Here is a 15,726-nt window from a genome sequence, read left to right as displayed (position 1 = left end):
GTTATTGACCCGGGGCACTTCTCATTGACAGGGGCATTCCTCATTGACAGGGGGTACTCCTCATTGGCAGGGGGCACTCCTCATTGACATGGGGATCTCCTAATTGACAGGGGGCACTCCTCATTGACAGGGGGTACTCCTCATTGGCGTGGGCACTCCTCATTGACAGAGGGTCCACTTTATAGACGGGGGAAGCTCCTCAATGACATGGGGCTCTCCTCATTGACTGTTGGTCCTCCACATTGACAGGTGCACCGCTTATTGACAGTGGGCACTCCGCATTGGCGTGGGCACTCCTCATTGACGGGGGGTACTCCTCATTGACAGGTGCACCGCTTATTGACAGGGGGCACTCCTCATTGGCGTGGGCACTCCTCATTGACGGGGGGTACTCCTCATTGACAGGGGGCACTCCTCATTGACAGGGGGCACTCCTCATTGACAGGGGGTTCTCATCATTGGCGTGGGCACTCCTCATTGAAAGGGGATCCACTTTATAGGCGGGGGTAGCTCCTTATTGACAGGGGACACACCTCATTGACAGGGGTCATTCGTCATTGACGGGGGGGCACTGCTCAATGATGGGGGGTCTCCTAATTTACAGCGGTCACTCCTCATTGACAGTGGGGCACTCCTCATTTACAGGGGGGACTCCTCAGTGACAGAGGGCACTCCGAGTTGACAGGGGATACTCCTCATTGACAGGAAGCACTCCTCATTAACAGGGGACACTCCTCATTGACAGTGGGTACTCCACATTGACAGGGGCACTGTTTATTGACAGGGGCACTCCTCATTGACGGAGGGCACTCCTTATTGACGGGGGCACTTCGCATTGTCAGGCAGCACTCTTCAGAGACGGGGGGGCACAACTCATTGACAGGGGTTTACTCCTCATTGACAGCGGGCACTTCACATTAACAGGGGGCACTCCTCATTTGCAGGGTCACGCCTAATTTCCTGGGTTACTCCTCATTGACGGGGGGCACTTCTCATTTATGGGGCACTACTCATTGACAGAGGGCACTCATTGTTGATAGCGGGCACTCCTCATTGACAGGGGGCACTCCGCATTGACAGGGGGCAATACCCATTAACACGGGGCACTCCTCATTGACAGGGGGCACTCCTCTTTGACAGGGGTCACTCCTCATTGACGGGGGGCACTCCTTATTGACGGGGGCACTCCTCATTGACAGGGAGCACTCCTCATTGACAGGGAGCACTCTTCAGAGACGGCGGGGCACACCTCATTGACAGGGGTTTACTCCTGATTGACAGCGGGCACTTCTCATTAACAGGGGGCACTCCTCAGTGACGGGGTGTGGGGGGGGGGGGTGCACTCCTTATTGAACCGGGGCACTTCTCATTGACAGGGGCATTCCTCATTGACAGGGGGTACTCCTCCTTGACAGGGGGCAGTCCTCATTGACATGGGGGACTCCTCATTGACAGGGGGCACTCCTCATTGACAGGGGGAACTCCTCATTGGCGTGGGCACTCCTCATTGACAGCGGGTCCACTTTATAGACGGGGGAAGCTCCTCATTGACATGGGGCACTCCTCATTGACTCTTGGTCCTCCACATTGACAGGTGCACCGCTTATTGACAGGGGGCACTCCGCATTGGCGTGGGCACTCCTCATTGACGGGGGGTACTCCTCATTGACAGGGGGCACTCCTCATTGACAGTGGGCACTCCTCATTGACAGAAGGTACTCCTCATTGACAGGGGGCACTCTTCATTGATGGGGGGTCTCCTCATTGACAGGGGGCACTCGTCAATGACACGGGGCACTCCTCATTGACAGGGGGCACTCCTCATTGACAGGGGGTACTCCACATTGACAGGGGCACTGCCTATTGACAGGGGGCACTCCTCATTGACAGGGGGCACTCCTCATTGAAACGGGTCATTCGTCATTGACGGGGGGGCACTGCTCAATGATGGGGGGGGGAACTCCTAATTTACAGCGGTCACTCCTCCTTGAAAAGGGGGCTCTCCTCATTGCCAGGGGCCACCCCTCATTGACAGGGGGCAAACCTCAGTGAGAGAGGGCACTCCGAGTTGACAGCGGGCACTCCTCATTGACAGGGGGCACTCCTCATTGACAGGAGGCACTCCTTCATGACACCAGTCACTCCTCATGCACAGGGCAAACTCATTGTCAAGGGGGACATCTAATTGACAGTGGGTACTCTTCATAAAAGGGGACACTACTCATTGAAAGGGGGCACTACGTATTGACGGGTGGGGACACTCATCATTGACAGGGGGCACTCCTCATTTACAGGGTCACGCCTCATTTCCAGGTTTACTCCTCATTGACGGGGGGCACTTCTCATTTACGGGGCACACTCATTGAAAGAGGGCACTCATTGTTGATAGCGGGCACTCCTCATTGACAGGGGGCACTCCGCATTGACAGGGGGCAATAACAATTGACAGTGGGCACTCCTCATTGACAGGAGGCAGTCCTTCATGACAGCAGTCACTCCTCATGGACAGGGCAAACTCATTGACAAGGGGCACTTCTCATTGACAGTCGGTACTCTTCATAAAAGGGGACACTACTCATTGACGGGTGGGGACACTCCTTTTTGACAGGGGGCACTCCTCATTGACGGGGGGAGCACTCCTTATTGACGGGGGCACTCCTCATTGACAGGGAGCACTCTTCAGGGACGGGGGGGGGCACACCTCATTGACAGGGGTTTACTCCTCATTGACTGAGGGCACTTCTCATTAACAGGGGGCACTCCTCATTGACGGGGGGGGGGGGGGGTGGCTGCACTCGTTATTGACCCGGGGCACTTCTCATTGACAGGGGCATTCCTCATTGACAGGGGGTACTCCTCATTGGCAGGGGGCACTCCTCATTGACATGGGGATCTCCTCATTGACAGGGGGCACTCCTCATTGACAGGGGGTACTCCTCATTGGCGTGGGCACTCCTCATTGACAGAGGGTCCACTTTCTAGACGGGGGAAGCTCCTCAATGACATGGGGCACTCCTCATTGACTGTTGGTCCTCCACATTGACAGGTGCACCGCTTATTGACAGGGGGCACTCCGCATTGGCGTGGGCACTCCTCATTGACGGGGGGTACTCCTCATTGACAGGGGGCACTCCTCATTGACAGGGGGCACTCCTCATTGACATCAGGCACTCCTCCTTGACAGGGGATAATCCGCATTGACAGGAAGCACTCCACATTAACAGGGGGATCTCCTTCTTGACAGCAGTCACACCACATGGACAGGGCAAACTCATTGACAAGGGGCACTTCTCATTGACAGTTGGTACTCTTCATAAAAGGGGACACTACTCATTGACTCCACCTGCGAGGCTGATTTAAAAGTCCTATGGACCCGGACCCCAAGGTCCTTCTGATCCTCGACACTGCTAAGAATGGTACCCTTCATATTATACTGCTGCTTCATCCCATTGGATCTGCCAAAATGGATCACCACACACTTATCCGGGTTGAAGTCCATCTGCCACTTCTCCGCCCAGTCTTGCATTCTATCTATGTCTCGCTGCAACTTCTGACATCCCTCCAAACTATCCACAACACCACCTACCTTGGTGTCGTCAGCAAACTTACCAACCCATCCCTCCACTTCCTCATCCAGGTCATTTATGAAAATGACAAACAGCAAGGGTCTCAGAACAGATCCCTGGGGCACTCCACTGGTCACTGACCTCCTTGCAGAGAAAGACCCCTCCACAGCCACTCTCTGCCTTCTGAAGGCAAGCCAGTTCTGGATCCACAAGGCAACAGCCCCTTGGATCCCATTCCCTCTCACTTTCTCAAGAAGTATTGCATGGGGGACCTTATCGAACGCCTTGCTGAAGTCCTTATAGACCACATCCACTCCTCATTGACAGAGGGCACTTCTCATTAACAGGGGGCTCTCCTCATTGACGGGGGGGGGGGGGTGCACTCGTTATTGACCCGGGGCACTTCTCATTGACAGGGGCATTCCTCATTGACAGGGGGTACTCCTCATTGACAGGGGGCAGTCCTCATTGACATGGGGGTCTCCTCATTGACAGGGGGCACTCCTCATTGACAGGGGGTACTTCTCATTGGCATGGGCACTCCTCATTGACAGAGGGTCCACTTTATAGACGGGGGAAGCTCCTCATTGACAGGGGGCACTCCTCATTGACAGGGGGCACTCCTCATTGTCAGTGGGTCCTCCACATTGACAGGGGCACGGCTTATTGACAAGGGGCACTCCTCATTTACGGGGGGGCACTCCTTATTGACGGGGGCACTCCGCATTGACAGGGAGCACTCTTCCGAGACGGGGGGGCACACCTCATTGACAGGGGTTTACTCCTCATTGACAGCGGGCACTTCTCATTAACAGGGGTCACTCCTCATTGACGGGGGGGGGGGGGGGGTGCACTCCTTATTGACCGGGGGCACTTCTCATTGACAGGGGCATTCCTCATTAACAGGGGGTACTCCTCAATGACAGGAGGCACTCCTCATTGACAGGGGGCACTCCGCATTGACAGGGGGCAATACCCATTGACAGTGGCACTCTTCATTGACAGAAGGCACTCCTCATTGACAGGGGGCACTCCTCATTGACAGGGGGCAATACCCATTGACACGGGGCATTCCTCATTGACAGGGGGCACTCCTCATTGGCAGGGGGCACTCCTCATTGACAGTGGGTACTCCACATTGACAGGGGCACTGTTTATTGACAGGGGCACTCCTCATTGACGGAGGGCACTCCTTCTTGACGGGGGCACTTCTCATTGTCAGGCAGCACTCTTCAGAGACGGGGGGGCACAACTCATTGACAGGGGTTTACTCCTCATTGACAGCGGGCACTTCACATTAACAGGGGGCACTCCTCATTTACAGGGTCACGCCTAATTTCCTGGGTTACTCCTCATTGACGGGGGGCACATCTCATTTACGGGGCACTACTCATTGACAGAGGGCACTCATTGTTGATAGCGGGCACTCCTCATTGACAGGGGGCACTCCGCATTGACAGGGGGCAATACCCATTAACACGGGGCACTCCTCATTGACAGGGGGCACTCCTCATTGACAGGGGTCACTCCTCATTGACGGGGGGGCACTCCTTTTTGACGGGGGCACTCCTCATTGACAGGGAGCACTCTTCAGAGACGGCGGGGCACTCCTCATTGACAGGGGTTCACTCCTGATTGACAGCGGGCACTTCTCATTAACAGGGGGCACTCCTCAGTGACGGGGTGTGGGGGGGGGGGGTGCACTCCTTATTGAACCGGGGCACTTCTCATTGACAGGGGCATTCCTCATTGACAGGGGGTACTCCTCATTGACAGGGGGCAGTCCTCATTGACATGGGGGTCTCCTCATTGACAGGGGGCACTCCTCATTGACGGGGTACTCCTCATTGGCGTGGGCACTCCTCATTGACAGAGGGTCCACTTTATAGACGGGGGAAGCTACTCATTGACATGGGGCACTCCTCATTGACTGTTGGTCCTCCACATTGACAGGTGCACCGCTTATTGACAGGGGGCACTCCGCATTGGCGTGGGCACTCCTCATTGACGGGGGGTACTCCTCATTGACAGGGGGCACTCCTCATTGACAGGGGGCACTCCTCATTGACAGGGGGTTCTCCTCATTGGCGTGGGCACTCCTCATTGAAAGGGGATCCACTTTATAGGCGGGGGTAGCTCCTCATTGACAGGGGCACTCCTCATTGACAGGGGTCATTCGTCATTGACGGGGGGGCACTGCTCAATGATGGGGGGTCTCCTAATTTACAGCGGTCACTCTTCATTGACAGTGGGGCACTCCTCATTTACAGGGTTACTCCTCATTGACAAGGGGGCTCTCCTCATTGACAGGGGGCACTCCTCATTGACAGGGGGCACTCCTCAGTGACAGAGGGCACTCCGAGTTGACAGCGGGCACTCCTCATTGAAAGGGGGCACTCCTCATTGACAGGGGACACTCCTCATTGACAGGGGGCACTCCTCATTGACATCAGGCACTCCTCCTTGACAGGGGATACTCCTCATTGACAGGATGCACACCTCATTAACAGGGGGATCTCCTTCTTGACAGCAGTCACTCCACATGGACAGGGCAAAATCATTGACAAGGGGCACTTCTCATTGACAGTTGGTACTCTTCATAAAAGGGGACACTACTCATTGACAGGGGGCACTACTCATTGACGGGTGGGGGCACTCCTCATTGACGGGGGGCACTCCTCATTGATAGGGGTACACTTTATCGACGGGAGGGAGCTCCTCATTGACAGGGGACACACGTCATTGACAGGGGACACTCATCTTTGGCAGGGGGCACTCCTCATTTGCAGGGTCACGCCTCATTTCCAGGGTTACTCCTCATTGACGGGGGGCACTTCTCATTTACGGGGCACTACTCATTGAAACAGGGCACTCATTGTTGATAGCGGGCACTCCTCATTGACAGGGGGCACTCCGCATTGACAGGGGGCAATACCCATTGACACGGGGCACTCCTCATTGACAGGGAGCACTCCTCATTGACAGGGGGCACTACTCATTGACGGGGGTTACTCCACATTGAGAAGGCCACTGCTTATTGACAGGGGGCACACCTCATTGACGGGGGGGGGGGCACTCCTCATTGACGGGGGGCACTCCTTATTGACAGGGGGCACTCCTCATTGAAGGCGGGTCACTCCTTATTGACGGGGGCACTCCGCATTGAAAGGGAGCACTCTTCCGAGACGGGGGGGGCACACCTCATTGACAGGGGTTTACTCCTCATTGACAGCGGGCACTCCTCATTAACAGGGGGCACTCCTCATTGACGGGGGGGTGGGTGCACTCCTTATTGACCGGGGGCACTTCTCATTGACAGGGGCATTCCTCATTGACAGGGGGTACTCCTCAATGACAGGGGACACTCCGCATTGACCGGGGGCAAAACCCATTGACAGTGGCACTCTTCATTGACAGAAGGCACTCCTCATTGACAGGGGGCACGCCTCATTGACAGGGGGCACTCCTCATTGCCAGGAGGCACTCCTCATTGACAGGGGGCACTCCGCATTGACAGGGGGCAATACCCGTTGACAGGAGGCACTCCTTCATGACACCAGTCACTCCTCATGGACAGTGCAAACTCATTGAAAAGGGGCACTTCTCATTGACAGTTGGTACTCTTCATAAAAGAGGACACTACTCATTGACAGGGGGTACTACTCATTGACGGGTGGGGGCACTCCTCATTGACGGGGGGCACTCCGCATTGACAGGGGGTACACTTTATCGACGGGGGGGAGCTCCTCATTGACAGGGGACACCCGACATTGACATGGGGAACTCATCATTGAGAGGGGGCACTCCTCATTTACAGGGTCACGCCTCATTTCCAGGTTTACTCCTCATTGACGGGGGGCACTTCTAATTTACGGGGCACTACTCATTGACAGAGGGCACTCATTGTTGATAGCGGGCACTCCTCATTGACAGGGGGCACTCCGCATTGACAGGGGGCAATACCCATTGACACGGGGCATTCCTCATTGACAGGGGGCACTCCTCATTGGCAGGGGGCACTCCTCATTGAATGTGGGTACTCCACATTGACAGGGGCACTGTTTATTGACAGGGGCACTCCTCATTGACGGAGGGCACTCCTTATTGACGGGGGCACTTCTCATTGTCAGGCAGCACTCTTCAGAGACGGGGGGGCACAACTCATTGAAAGGGGTTTACTCCTCATTGACAGCGGGCACTTCACATTAACAGGGGGCACTCCTCATTTACAGGGTCACGCCTAATTTCCTGGGTTACTCCTCATTGACGGGGGGCACTTCTCATTTACGGGGCACTACTCATTGACAGAGGGCACTCATTGTTGATAGCGGGCACTCCTCATTGACAGGGGGCACTCCGCATTGACAGGGGGCAATACCCATTAACACGGGGCACTCCTCATTGACAGGGGGCACTCCTCATTGACAGGGGTCACTCCTCATTGACGGGGGGGCACTCCTTATTGACGGGGGCACTCCTCATTGACAGGGAGCACTCTTCAGAGACGGCGGGGCACTGCTCATTGACAGGGGTTTACTCCTGATTGACAGCGGGCACTTCTCATTAACAGGGGGCACTCCGCAGTGACGGGGTGTGGGGGGGGGGTGCACTCCTTATTGAACCGGGGCACTTCTCATTTACAGGGGCATTCCTCATTGGCAGGGGGTACTCCTCGTTGACAGGGGGCAGTCCTCATTGACATGGGGGTCTCCTCATTGACAGGGGGCACTCCTCATTGACGGGGTACTCCTCATTGGCGTGGGCACTCCTCATTGACAGAGGGTCCACTTTATAGACGGGGGAAGCTCCTCATTGACATGGGGCACTCCTCATTGACTGTTGGTCCTCCACATTGACAGGTGCACCGCTTATTGACAGGGGGCACTCCGCTTTGGCGTGGGCACTCCTCATTGACGGGGGGTACTCGTCATTGACAGAGGGCACTCCTCATTGACAGGGGGCACTCCTCATTGACAGGGGGTTCTCCTCATTGGCGTGGGCACTCCTCATTGAAAGGGGATCCACTTTATAGGCGGGGGTAGCTCCTCATTGACAGGGGCACTCCTCATTGACAGGGGTCATTCGTCATTGACGGGGGGGCACTGCTCAATGATGGGGGGTCTCCTAATTTACAGCGGTCACTCCTCATTGACAGTGGGGCACTCCTCATTTACAGGGTTACTCCTCATTGACAAGGGGGCTCTCCTCATTGACAGGGGGCACTCCTCATTGACAGGGGGCACTCCTCAGTGACAGAGGGCACTCCGAGTTGACAGCGGGCACTCCTCATTGAAAGGGGGCACTCCGCATTGACAGGGGACACTCCTCATTGACAGGGGGCACTCCTCATTGACATCAGGCACTCCTCCTTGACAGGGGATACTCCTCATTGACAGGATGCACACCTCATTAACAGGGGGATCTCCTTCTTGACAGCAGTCACTCCACATGGACAGGGCAAACTCATTGACAAGGGGCACTTCTCATTGACAGTTGTAACTCTTCATAAAAGGGGACACTACTCATTGACGGGTGGGGGCTCTCCTCATTGACGGGGGGCACTCCTCATTGATAGGGGTACACTTTATCGACGGGAGGGAGCTCCTCATTGACAGGGGACACACGTCATTGACAGGGGACACTCATCATTGGCAGGGGGCACTCCTCATTTGCAGGGTCACGCCTCATTTCCAGGGTTACTCCTCATTGACGGGGTGCACTTCTCATTTACGGGGCACTACTCATTGAAACAGGGCACTCATTGTTGATAGCGGGCACTCCTCATTGACAGGGGGCACTCCGCATTGACAGGGGGCAATACCCATTGACACGGGGCACTCCTCATTGACAGGGAGCACTCCTCATTGACAGGGGGCACTCCTCATTGACGGGGGTTACTCCACATTTAGAAGGCCACTGCTTATTGACAGGGGGCACACCTCATTGACGGGGGGGGCACTCCTCATTGACGGGGGGCACTCCTTATTGACAGGGGGCACTCCTCATTGAAGGCGGGTCACTCCTTATTGACGGGGGCACTCCTCATTGACAGGGAGCACTCTTCTGAGACGGCGGGGCACACCTCATTGACAGCGGTTTACTCCTGATTAACAGCGGGCACTTCTCATTAACAGGGGGCACTCCTCAGTGACGGGGTGTGGGGGGGGGGGTGCACTCCTTATTGAACCGGGGCACTTCTCATTGACAGGGGCATTCCTCATTGACAGGGTGCACTCGTCATTGACAGGGGGCACTCCTCATTGACAGGGGGGACTCCTCATTGACAGGGGGCACTCCTCATTGACAGGGGGTACTCCTCATTGGCGTGGGCACTCCTCATTGACAGAGGGTCCACTTTATAGACGGGGGAAGCAACTCATTGACATGGGGCACTCCTCATTGAAAGGGGCCACTCCTCATTGACTGTTGGTCCTCCACATTGACAGGTGCACCGCTTATTGACTGGGGGCACTCCTCATTGGCGTGGGCACTCCTCATTGACGGGGGGTACTCCTCATTGACAGGGGGCACTCCTCATTGACAGGGGGCACTCCTCATTGATAGGGGGCACTCCTCATTGACAGGGGGGACTCCTCAGTGACAGAGGGCACTCCGAGTTGACAGGGGATACTCCTCATTGACAGGAAGCACTCCTCATTAACAGGGGGATCTCCTTCATGACAGCAGTCACTCCTCATGGACAGTGCAAACTCATTGACAAGGGGCACTTCTCATTGACAGTTGGTACTCTTCATAAAAGGGGACACTACTCATTGACAGGGGGCACTACTCATTGACGGGTGGGGGCACTCCTCATTGACGGGGGGCACTCCTCATTGAGAGGGGGTACACTTGATCCACGGGGGGGAGCTCCTCACTGACAGGGGACACACGTCATTGACAGGGGACACTCATCATTGACAGGGGGCACTCCTCATTTGCAGGGTCACGCCTCATTTCCAGGGTTACTCCTCATTGACGGGGGGCACATCTCATTTACGGGGCACTACTCATTGACACAGGGCACTCATTGTTGATACCGGGCACTCCTCATTGACAGGGGGCACGCCGCATTGACAGGGGGCAATACCCATTGACACGGGGCACTCCTCATTGACAGGGGGCACTCCTCATTGACAGGGGGCACTCCTCATTGACAGGGGGTACTCCACATTGAGAAGGCCACTGCTTATTGACAGGGGGCACACCTCATTGACGGGGGTTTACTCCTCATTGACAGCGGGCACTTCTCATTAACAGGGGGCACTCCTCATTGACGGGGTGGGGGTGGTGCCCTCCTTATTGACCCGGGGCACTTCTCATTGACAGGGGCATTCCTCATTGACAGGGGGTACTCCTCATTGACAGTGGGCACTCCTCATTGACAGGGGGGTCTCCTCATTGACAGGGGGCACTCCTCATTGACAGGGGTTACTCCTCATTGGCGTGGGCACTGCTCATTGACAGAGGGTCCACTTTATAGACGGGGGAAGCTCCTCATTGACAGGTGGCACTCCTCATTGACAGGGGGCACTCCTCATTGACTGTGGGTCCTCCACATTGACAGGGGCACTGCTTATTGACAGGGGGCACTCCTCACTGACGAGGGGGCACTCCTCATTGACGGGGTACTCCTCATTGGCGTGGGCACTCCTCATTGACAGAGGGTCCACTTTATAGACGGGGGAAGCTCCTCATTGACATGGGGCACTCCTCATTGACTGTTGGTCCTCCACATTGACAGGTGCACCGCTTATTGACAGGGGGCACTCCGCATTGGCGTGGGCACTCCTCATTGACGGGGGGTACTCCTCATTGACAGGGGGCACTCCTCATTGACAGGGGGCACTCCTCATTGACAGGGGGTTCTCCTCATTGGCGTGGGCACTCCTCATTGAAAGGGGATCCACTTTATAGGCGGGGGTAGCTCCTCATTGACAGGGGCACTCCTCATTGACAGGGGTCATTCGTCATTGACGGGGGGGGCACTGCTCAATGATGGGGGGTCTCCTAATTTACAGCGGTCACTCCTCATTGACAGTGGGGCACTCCTCATTTACAGGGTTACTCCTCATTGACAAGGGGGCTCTCCTCATTGACAGGGGGCACTCCTCATTGACAGGGGGCACTCCTCAGTGACAGAAGGCACTCCGAGTTGACAGCGGGCACTCCTCATTGAAAGGGGGCACTCCTCATTGACAGGGGACACTCCTCATTGACAGGGGGCACTCCTCACTGACATCAGGCACTCCTCCTTGACAGGGGATACTCCTCATTGACAGGATGCACACCTCATTAACAGGGGGATCTCCTTCTTGACAGCAGTCACTCCACATGGACAGGGCAAACTCATTGACAAGGGGCACTTCTCATTGACAGTTGGTACTCTTCATAAAAGGGGACACTACTCATTGACAGGGGGCACTACTCATTGACGGGTGGGGGCACTCCTCATTGACGGGGGGCACTCCTCATTGATAGGGGTACACTTTATCGACGGGAGGGAGCTCCTCATTGACAGGGGACACACGTCATTGACAGGGGACACTCATCATTGGCAGGGGGCACTCCTCATTTACAGGGTCACGCCTCATTTCCAGGGTTACTCCTCATTGACGGGGGGCACTTCTCATTTACGGGGCACTACTCATTGAAACAGGGCACTCATTGTTAATAGCGGGCACTCCTCATTGACAGGGGGCACTCCGCATTGACAGGGGGCAATACCCATTGACACGGGGCACTCCTCATTGACAGGGAGCACTCCTCATTGACAGGGGGCACTCCTCATTGACGGGGGTTACTCCACATTTAGAAGGCCACTGCTTATTGACAGGGGGCACACCTCATTGACGGGGGGGGGGCACTCCTCATTGACGGGGGGCACTCCTTATTGACAGGGGGCACTCCTCATTGAAGGCGGGTCACTCCTTATTGACGGGGGCACTCCTCATTGACAGGGAGCACTCTTCTAAGACGGCGGGGCACACCTCATTGACAGCGGTTTACTCCTGATTAACAGCGGGCACTTCTCATTAACAGGGGGCACTCCTCAGTGACGGGGGGTGGGGGGGGGTGCACTCCTTATTGAACCGGGGCACTTCTCATTGACAGGGGCATTCCTCATTGACAGGGTGCACTCGTCATTGACAGGGGGCACTCCTCATTGACAGGGGGGACTCCTCATTGACAGGGGGCACTCCTCATTGACAGGGGGTACTCCTCATTGGCGTGGGCACTCCTCATTGACAGAGGGTCCACTTTATAGACGGGGGAAGCAACTCATTGACATGGGGCACTCCTCATTGAAAGGGGCCACTCCTCATTGACTGTTGGTCCTCCACATTGACAGGTGCACCGCTTATTGACTGGGGGCACTCCTCATTGGCGTGGGCACTCCTCATTGACGGGGGGTACTCCTCATTGACAGGGGGCACTCCTCATTGACAGGGGGCACTCCTCATTGATAGGGGGCACTCCTCATTGACAGGGGGGACTCCTCAGTGACAGAGGGCACTCCGAGTTGACAGGGGATACTCCTCATTGACAGGAAGCACTCCTCATTAACAGGGGGATCTCCTTCATGACAGCAGTCACTCCTCATGGACAGTGCAAACTCATTGACAAGGGGCACTTCTCATTGACAGTTGGTACTCTTCATAAAAGGGGGCACTACTCATTGACGGGTGGGGGCACTCCTCATTGACGGGGGGCACTCCTCATTGAGAGGGGGTACACTTGATCCACGGGGGGGAGCTCCTCACTGACAGGGGACACACGTCATTGACAGGGGACACTCATCATTGGCAGGGGGCACTCCTCATTTGCAGGGTCACGCCTCATTTCCAGGGTTACTCCTCATTGACGGGGGGCACATCTCATTTACGGGGCACTACTCATTGACACAGGGCACTCATTGTTGATAGCGGGCACTCCTCATTGACAGGGGGCACGCCGCATTGACAGGGGGCAATACCCATTGACACGGGGCACTCCTCATTGACAGGGGGCACTCCTCATTGACAGGGGGCACTCCTCATTGACAGGGGGTACTCCACATTGAGAAGGCCACTGCTTATTGACAGGGGGCACACCTCATTGACGGGGGTTTACTCCTCATTGACAGCGGGCACTTCTCATTAACAGGGGGCACTCCTCATTGACGGGGTGGGGGTGGTGCCCTCCTTATTGACCCGGGGCACTTCTCATTGACAGGGGCATTCCTCATTGACAGGGGGTACTCCTCATTGACAGTGGGCACTCCTCATTGACAGGGGGGTCTCCTCATTGACAGGGGGCACTCCTCATTGACAGGGGTTACTCCTCATTGGCGTGGGCACTGCTCATTGACAGAGGGTCCACTTTATAGACGGGGGAAGCTCCTCATTGACAGGTGGCACTCCTCATTGACAGGGGGCACTCCTCATTGACTGTGGGTCCTCCACATTGACAGGGGCACTGCTTATTGACAGGGGGCACTCCTCACTGACGAGGGGGCACTCCTCATTGACGGGGTACTCCTCATTGGCGTGGGCACTCCTCATTGACAGAGGGTCCACTTTATAGACGGGGGAAGCTCCTCATTGACATGGGGCACTCCTCATTGACTGTTGGTCCTCCACATTGACAGGTGCACCGCTTATTGACAGGGGGCACTCCGCATTGGCGTGGGCACTCCTCATTGACGGGGGGTACTCCTCATTGACAGGGGGCACTCCTCATTGACAGGGGGCACTCCTCATTGACAGGGGGTTCTCCTCATTGGCGTGGGCACTCCTCATTGAAAGGGGATCCACTTTATAGGCGGGGGTAGCTCCTCATTGACAGGGGCACTCCTCATTGACAGGGGTCATTCGTCATTGACGGGGGGGGCACTGCTCAATGATGGGGGGTCTCCTAATTTACAGCGGTCACTCCTCATTGACAGTGGGGCACTCCTCATTTACAGGGTTACTCCTCATTGACAAGGGGGCTCTCCTCATTGACAGGGGGCACTCCTCATTGACAGGGGGCACTCCTCAGTGACAGAAGGCACTCCGAGTTGACAGCGGGCACTCCTCATTGAAAGGGGGCACTCCTCATTGACAGGGGACACTCCTCATTGACAGGGGGCACTCCTCACTGACATCAGGCACTCCTCCTTGACAGGGGATACTCCTCATTGACAGGATGCACACCTCATTAACAGGGGGATCTCCTTCTTGACAGCAGTCACTCCACATGGACAGGGCAAACTCATTGACAAGGGGCACTTCTCATTGACAGTTGGTACTCTTCATAAAAGGGGACACTACTCATTGACAGGGGGCACTACTCATTGACGGGTGGGGGCACTCCTCATTGACGGGGGGCACTCCTCATTGATAGGGGTACACTTTATCGACGGGAGGGAGCTCCTCATTGACAGGGGACACACGTCATTGACAGGGGACACTCATCATTGGCAGGGGGCACTCCTCATTTACAGGGTCACGCCTCATTTCCAGGGTTACTCCTCATTGACGGGGGGCACTTCTCATTTACGGGGCACTACTCATTGAAACAGGGCACTCATTGTTAATAGCGGGCACTCCTCATTGACAGGGGGCACTCCGCATTGACAGGGGGCAATACCCATTGACACGGGGCACTCCTCATTGACAGGGAGCACTCCTCATTGACAGGGGGCACTCCTCATTGACGGGGGTTACTCCACATTTAGAAGGCCACTGCTTATTGACAGGGGGCACACCTCATTGACGGGGGGGGGGCACTCCTCATTGACGGGGGGCACTCCTTATTGACAGGGGGCACTCCTCATTGAAGGCGGGTCACTCCTTATTGACGGGGGCACTCCTCATTGACAGGGAGCACTCTTCTGAGACGGCGGGGCACACCTCATTGACAGCGGTTTACTCCTGATTAACAGCGGGCACTTCTCATTAACAGGGGGCACTCCTCAGTGACGGGGTGTGGGGGGGGCGGTGCACTCCTTATTGAACCGGGGCACTTCTCATTGACAGGGGCATTCCTCATTGACAGGGTGCACTCGTCATTGACAGGGGGCACTCCTCATTGACAGGGGGGACTCCTCATTGACAGGGGGCACTCCTCATTGACAGGGGGTACTCCTCATTGGCGTGGGCACTCCTCATTGACAGAGGGTCCACTTTATAGACGG

This window comes from Mustelus asterias, unplaced genomic scaffold (assembly GCF_964213995.1).
Source record: "Mustelus asterias unplaced genomic scaffold, sMusAst1.hap1.1 HAP1_SCAFFOLD_73, whole genome shotgun sequence".
In the NCBI taxonomy this organism is placed as follows: Eukaryota; Metazoa; Chordata; class Chondrichthyes; order Carcharhiniformes; family Triakidae; genus Mustelus; species Mustelus asterias.
The sequence above is the reverse complement of the archived record's forward strand: the minus strand, read 5'-3'. Positions refer to the sequence as shown.